Source organism: Herpailurus yagouaroundi, unplaced genomic scaffold (assembly GCF_014898765.1).
Source record: "Herpailurus yagouaroundi ecotype Mexico unplaced genomic scaffold, PumYag 159, whole genome shotgun sequence".
Lineage (NCBI taxonomy): Eukaryota > Metazoa > Chordata > Mammalia > Carnivora > Felidae > Herpailurus > Herpailurus yagouaroundi.
This window is the reverse complement of record NW_024412400.1, coordinates 537920-543998: the sequence shown is the minus strand read 5'-3', so window position 1 is coordinate 543998 and position 6079 is coordinate 537920. Positions and strand designations below refer to the sequence as shown.

At 52.6% G+C, this 6079-nt stretch overlaps 1 long non-coding RNA gene and 1 pseudogene across 1 annotated transcript; both read left to right on the top strand.

Moving 5' to 3' along the window:
* The first annotated feature begins 1759 nt into the window (after positions 1–1759).
* Positions 1760–3561, top strand: LOC121033414 (uncharacterized; annotated as a pseudogene).
* A 233-nt stretch (positions 3562–3794) lies between these two features.
* On the top strand, positions 3795–5371 carry LOC121033405 (uncharacterized). The gene is made up of 2 exons (XR_005791867.1): positions 3795–3835; positions 5288–5371. It is a non-coding gene; the product is annotated as an uncharacterized LOC121033405 (long non-coding RNA).
* Positions 5372–6079: the final 708 nt, after the last annotated feature.

The following is a 6079-nucleotide window of genomic DNA, read 5'->3' as shown; positions in this document are numbered from 1 at the left end:
GGAAGATGGGGAGTCTGAAAGCAGATGCTATTAGGAGTCCATGTGAGATCAGCACACAAAGACAATATTAAGGATGGTTTGGGAGGAAGTCCAGTGGTACAGTTTGCTTTGCAGAAATAGCAAATAAATATACATTTCATTTTTAAAAAGCAGGTTGATATTCATGGTCACATTTGCAAGACAGAATGGTATAGATTTTCTGGTAGATGCAAAAATATAAGTTGCAATAGTGCTTGCCTATGTGTTTCAGAGGATGAAAGAGCAGACCTAGGCCGGCCAACTCCATCTTGTTCTGTATCCTCCATCTTGAGTGACTATGTCCCCGTCATGGCCGCAGAAAGAAGTTTCCTCTCAAACCTCAGACCACGCCTCCTCCCCTTGAGTAACTTCCCACTCACCCGTTCAAACTTCCCGATCAAACCACGCCCAGCAACCTGCGTGACGGGACTCTGACCTTTCCCCAGCCAATCAGCTAGCAAGCCAATCGGCTGAGGCCACGACCCTTCCCCAGCCAATCGGCTAAGGCCATGATCCCTATAAAACCTTTGTGCTTTTGAAACCCGCTCTCTCTCTCTCCGGTATCTCACCGCTGCGTCGGTGCAGGTGGGGGATTGAGCTCGAGCTAGCTCGAATAAAGGTTCTTTGCTTTTGCATCGGACTCGGCTCCCTGGTGGTCTTTGGGGATCACGAATTCTGGGCATAACATTTGGGGACTTGCCCGGGTCCCCAAGACCCCAGAGGGACCCCCGACCCGGAGGGCCTGATTGGCCACAGTCAGCGTCTGTTCGTTCCCTGTCTCTTCTGTGTGAACTCATTTCTGAAATTCTGGTGGTGCCTGGCACAGTCTAAGTGGACGCACTGGAGGACCACGGGCTGGGGGTTTTGGAAGACGTTCCGATCCTCCCTTCTGAGGGACGTGGAATCCCCTCAAAGGTCTGAGATGAGGTGGGTCACTCCTGCCGGTCGGTGTGAGGCCGTCATCTAGCTTTCGGTTTTGCTTCCACGGAGTTAGAAGACTGTTTCTAAGGGCCCTCTGTTTGTCTGTTTCTGTGTTTCTCTGTTTTGTTCTGTGGACTTACTGGATGGACGTTATAGGACAGACTCAGACTACCCCTCTAACCATTATGATTGATCACTTTAAGGATGTCAGCCAAAGAGCTAACAACCTCAGTGTGGAAGTCCGAAAGGGTCAGTGGCAGGTTTTTTGTTCTAGCGAGTGGCCGGCTTTCAATGTCGGATGGCCGCCAGAGGGAACCTTCGACCTCCCAGCATCCACCGAGTCAGGGGTATCATCTCTCGGCCTAAGATGGGCCATCCTGATCGGCTCCCTTACATGATCACTTGGCAGGACCTTGTAGAAGGCCCACCCTCTTGACTTAAGCCCTTCCTAGCCCCACGCCCTCTGGAACCAAAACCCATTCTTGCTTTGCAGGGGACAGAGAAGAAGGAGAACAAGAAAAGTCTTACCCAGCCTTCAGCACCCCTCTACCCTGTCCTTTGAGGGGGAACTGAAAAAGAATTAATTTTTCCTCCCCCGTATAACCCCTCTAGGATGCCGGAAGAACACCATCCTCTCCCTCCGGGGGAGGCAGACGCCGTTCCGAGAGCGGGAGGCGGAAACGCTCCAGTGGGAAGGCCGCCCTTTACCAGACAAAGGGCTCAGAGGGAGCAATCCGCCTCCGCCTCCGACTCCACTACTCTGCCCCTGCGAGCCACCGGACCCCCAGACACGGAGGGGAATCAGCCCCATCACTATTGGCCTTTCACCACTAGTGACCTCTACAATTGGAAAGCTCAGAATCCTAAGTTTTCCGAGAAACCTTATTGATTTATTAGACTCTGTTCTTTTTACCCATCAGCCCACGTGGGACAATTGCCAGCAGCTTTTGCAGGTCCTGTTCACGACTGAGGAAAGAGAAAGAATCCTCAATGGGGCCCGAAAACTAGTTCTGGGCGCAGACGGGAATCCCACCACCAACCAGGCTCAGATAGATGCCTCCTTCCCCTTAACTCAGCCCCAGTGGGATTTCAACACAGCAGAAGGTAAGGAGAGGCTCCGGGTCTACCGCCAGACTCTAATGGGGGGTCTCCAAATGGCTGCTAGAAAGCCAACCAATTTGGCCAAGGTAGGAAATGTACAACAGGGAAAAGATGAATCTCCAGCTGCCTTTTTAGAACGGATCATGGAGGCATTCTGTACCTATACCCCCATGGATCCAGAGGCTCTGGAAAGCAAGGCAGCTGTTATCATGGCCTTTGTAAACCAATCAGCCATAGACATTAGGAAAAAATTACAGAAAATAGATAGGCTAGGAGAAAAAAGTCTGCAGGACTTACTGGTGGTAGCCGAAAAGGTATATAATAACCGGGAGCCTCCTGAGGACAAGCAGGCTCGCGCCATGGCGGCTGCCAGCAGTAAGCAGACTCGAGACCTGGCCAGAATACTACTAGCTACCACTGCTGATTCCCCCAAGGAATGAGACCGCCGTCTCTGGCAGCTGGTGGGCGACTCAAGAGGAGGTAAAGGAACCACCAAGGGGGGGAAGCAGAGGCTGCAGAAAGATCAGTGTGCATACTGCAAGGAGATAGGGCATTGGGCCCGAGAGTGTCCGAAAAAGGCCGGCAGGAAGGGAAGCAAGATTGATCGAGTAAAAGTCTTAGAGCTAGATGAACTGAGTGATTAGGGGAGTCGGGGTTCAGACCCTCTCCCCGAGCCCAGGGTAACTCTTAAAGTGGAGGGGACCCCTGTTGACTTCCTCGTCGACACTGGAGCACAACATTCAGTCCTCTGCACCCCACAAGGAAAGCTAGCCAACAAGAAGTCCTGGGTACAAGGGGTAACTGGTATGAGCCAGTAATCATGGACTACCCGAAGAACGGTAGATTTGGGGACGGGACGGGTATCCCACTCCTTTATGATAATACCGGAATGCCCCTACCCGCTGTTAGGATGGGACTTACTGACCAAGATTGGAGCTCAGATAACTTTCAGACAAGGGGGGCCTCAGGTCACCGATGCCAAGAGCCACCCCATCCAGGTCCTGACCATAAAACTAGAGGATGAATACCGCCTCCCCCAGGAGGTGCTCCCGAGAGAAGATAATATAGACAGATGGCTACAAGAATTCCCCTCGGTTTGGGCAGAGATGGGCGGGATAGGACTAGCCACTCACAGGACCCCGGTCCTGGTAGAGCTCAAGCCAGGAGAAGGTCCGGTAAGGATCAAACAATACCCCATGTCTCAGGAGGCCCGGAAGGGGACCCAGTCACACATCTGGAGACTACGAAGCCTAGGGGTACTAGTTCCTTGCCAGTCTGCCTGGAACACCCCCCTGCTGCTGGTCAAAAAGCCTCACACAAATGACTATTGACCGGTACAAGACCTCCGGGAAGTAAATAAGAGGTCGCGGACATACACCCAACTGTTCCCAACCCATATACTCTCTTGAGCTCCTTGGCGCCCTCCAGGGTCTGGTATACTGTACTAGATTTAAAGGACGCCTTCTTCAGTCTGCCGCTGGCACCCCAAAGCCAACCCTTGTTCACCTTCGAGTGGCATGATCCGGAAGAGGGCTACAGCAGACAACTCACCTGGACACGGCTGCCTCAGGGGTTCAAAAATTCGCCCACCATCTTCGACGAGGCACTACACAAGGACCTGGGTGAGTACAGAAGGGAGCACCCTGGCCTCACCCTTCTACAGTATGTAGATGACATCCTGATTGCTGCCGACACGGCCAAGGACTGCGAGCAAAGGACCCAGGACCTGCTGGCTACCTTTGGGGCCTTGGGGTACCGGGCATCCGCAAAGAAGGCTCAGATATGCAGGAAGAGGGTAAGTTACCGGGGATACATCCTGGAGGGCAGACAGCGGCGGTTATCAGATGCCAGAAAAGAAACTGTCCTAAAGATCCCTACTCCCACTACCTGAATGGAAGTAAGGGAATTCCTAGGATCGGCCGGCTACTGCCACCTCTGGGTTCCGGGTTTTGCTGAGATCGCCAGGCCTCTATATGAAGCTACCAAAGAGGGGAAAACATTTAAATGGACTGAAAAAGAAGAAACTGCCTTTAATCAGTTAAAAAAAGGCCCTCCTAAGTGCCCCAGCCCTGGGCCTACCAGACATTACGAGGCCCTTCCACCTCTTTGTAGACGAACACAAGGGAATAGCAAAAGGGGTTCTAACTCAAGCCTTAGGCTCCTGGAACCGCCTGGTGGCTTACCTGTCCAAGAAGCTAGACCCAGTGGCTGCCGGCTGGCCGCGATGCCTAAGAATTATTGCGGCGACAGCACTCCTAGTCAAGGAGTCAGACAAACTGACCCTAGGACAGGAGATCTGGATCACGACCCCACACGCCATTGAAGGGGTCCTGAAACAGCCTCCGGATAGACGGATGAGCAACACACATATGACTCATTACCAGAGCCTCCTACTCAACCCTCCACGGGTGCGGTTCCACCCCTTTGCGGCCCTCAATCCTGCAACCCTGCTGCCTGACCCCAAACTAGATGCTCCACTACATGACTGTGGGGGGATCCTGGAGCAAGTACATGGATTCCAGACGGATCTGACTGACCGGCCCCTCCCCGATGCCGAGGCTACTTGGTTCACTGATGGCAACAGCTTTGTGCAGGATGCACACAGGTATGCGGGTGCAGCGGTGGTCACCAAAACGGACACTGTATGGGCAGAGGCTCTACCCTCCGGAACGTCAGCCCAGCGAGCAGAGCTCGTCGCCCTTACCAAGGCACTAACGCTGGGAGCTGGAAAACGGCTTAACATCCACACAGACAGCCGTTATGCATTTGCCACAGCTCATATTCATAGGGCAATTTATCAGGAGGGGGGTTACTGACGGCAGAAGGACCAACTATAAAAAATAAGCAGGAGATACTTGACCTGCTTACAGCCTTATGGCTTCCTGCCAAGCTGGCCATTATCCACTGCCAAGGGCACCAGAAAACTGATAACCCGGTAGCTAGAGGTAATCAAAAGGCTGACCAGGCAGCCAAGGCAGTAGCCCTTACTTCAGTCCCCACCATGACCATACAACTACCGGACCCAGGAGACCCAGTTTTACCAGACCAGCCCAAATACTCCCAGGAGGAGTTACAGCGGATCAAGAAACTCCCCATGGCCCAGGAGATAAAGGGATGGTGGTATACCCCTAACAAGGAGCTCGTGTTGCCAGACCAGCTCAGAGTCTCAATATTAGAGCACATGCATCGGTCTACTCACATGGGGGCCCGGAAATTAAAAGACTTAATCTGACATGCCGGAATCAAGATTCACCAACAGGACAACAAAATAGAGCAAGTTGTATCTGCCTGCAAGACCTGCCAACTCACCAACGCGAGGGCCACATCAAATCAAAGAACCAGGCTCAGAGGCACCAGACCGGGAGCCCAATGGGAAGTCGACTTCGCTGAAGTCAAACCAGGAAAGTATGGTTATAAATATCTTTTAGTATTTACAGACACCTTCTCTGGCTGGGTGGAGGCATACCCAACCAAGCATGAAACAGCTCAGACGGTGGCTAAGAAGCTACTAGAAGACATCTTACCCAGGTATGGTTTTCCTGCCATGGTAGGATCAGACAATGGACCAGCTTTTATCTCGCAGGTAACACAGGCAGTAGCCAAGGCGGTGGGGGCAAACTGGAAATTACATTGTACTTATAGGCCCCAGAGCACAGGACAGGTAGAAAGAATGAATAGAACCCTAAAAGAGACCCTTACCAAATTAACCATGGAGACTGGCGGGGACCGGGTGACTCTCCTACCGTACGCCCTTTACTGGGTTAGAAACACTCCTTACACTCTGGGTTTTACTCCCTACAAGATTATGTTTGGCAGGCCATCCCCTGTTATTCCCAACCTTCGAGCTGAACTTATTGCCGAGTTTAAAGATCAAGAACTTTTTCTTTCCTTGAGAGGGCTCCAGAGGGCGCACGAGGACCTTTGGCCACGCCTCCGTGCCATCTATGAGGCTGGCCCGACTCCGACACCTCATCAGTACAGGCCAGGAGACTGGGTCTACGTCAAGAGGCACCACGGTGAGACCCTCGAGCCGCGCTGG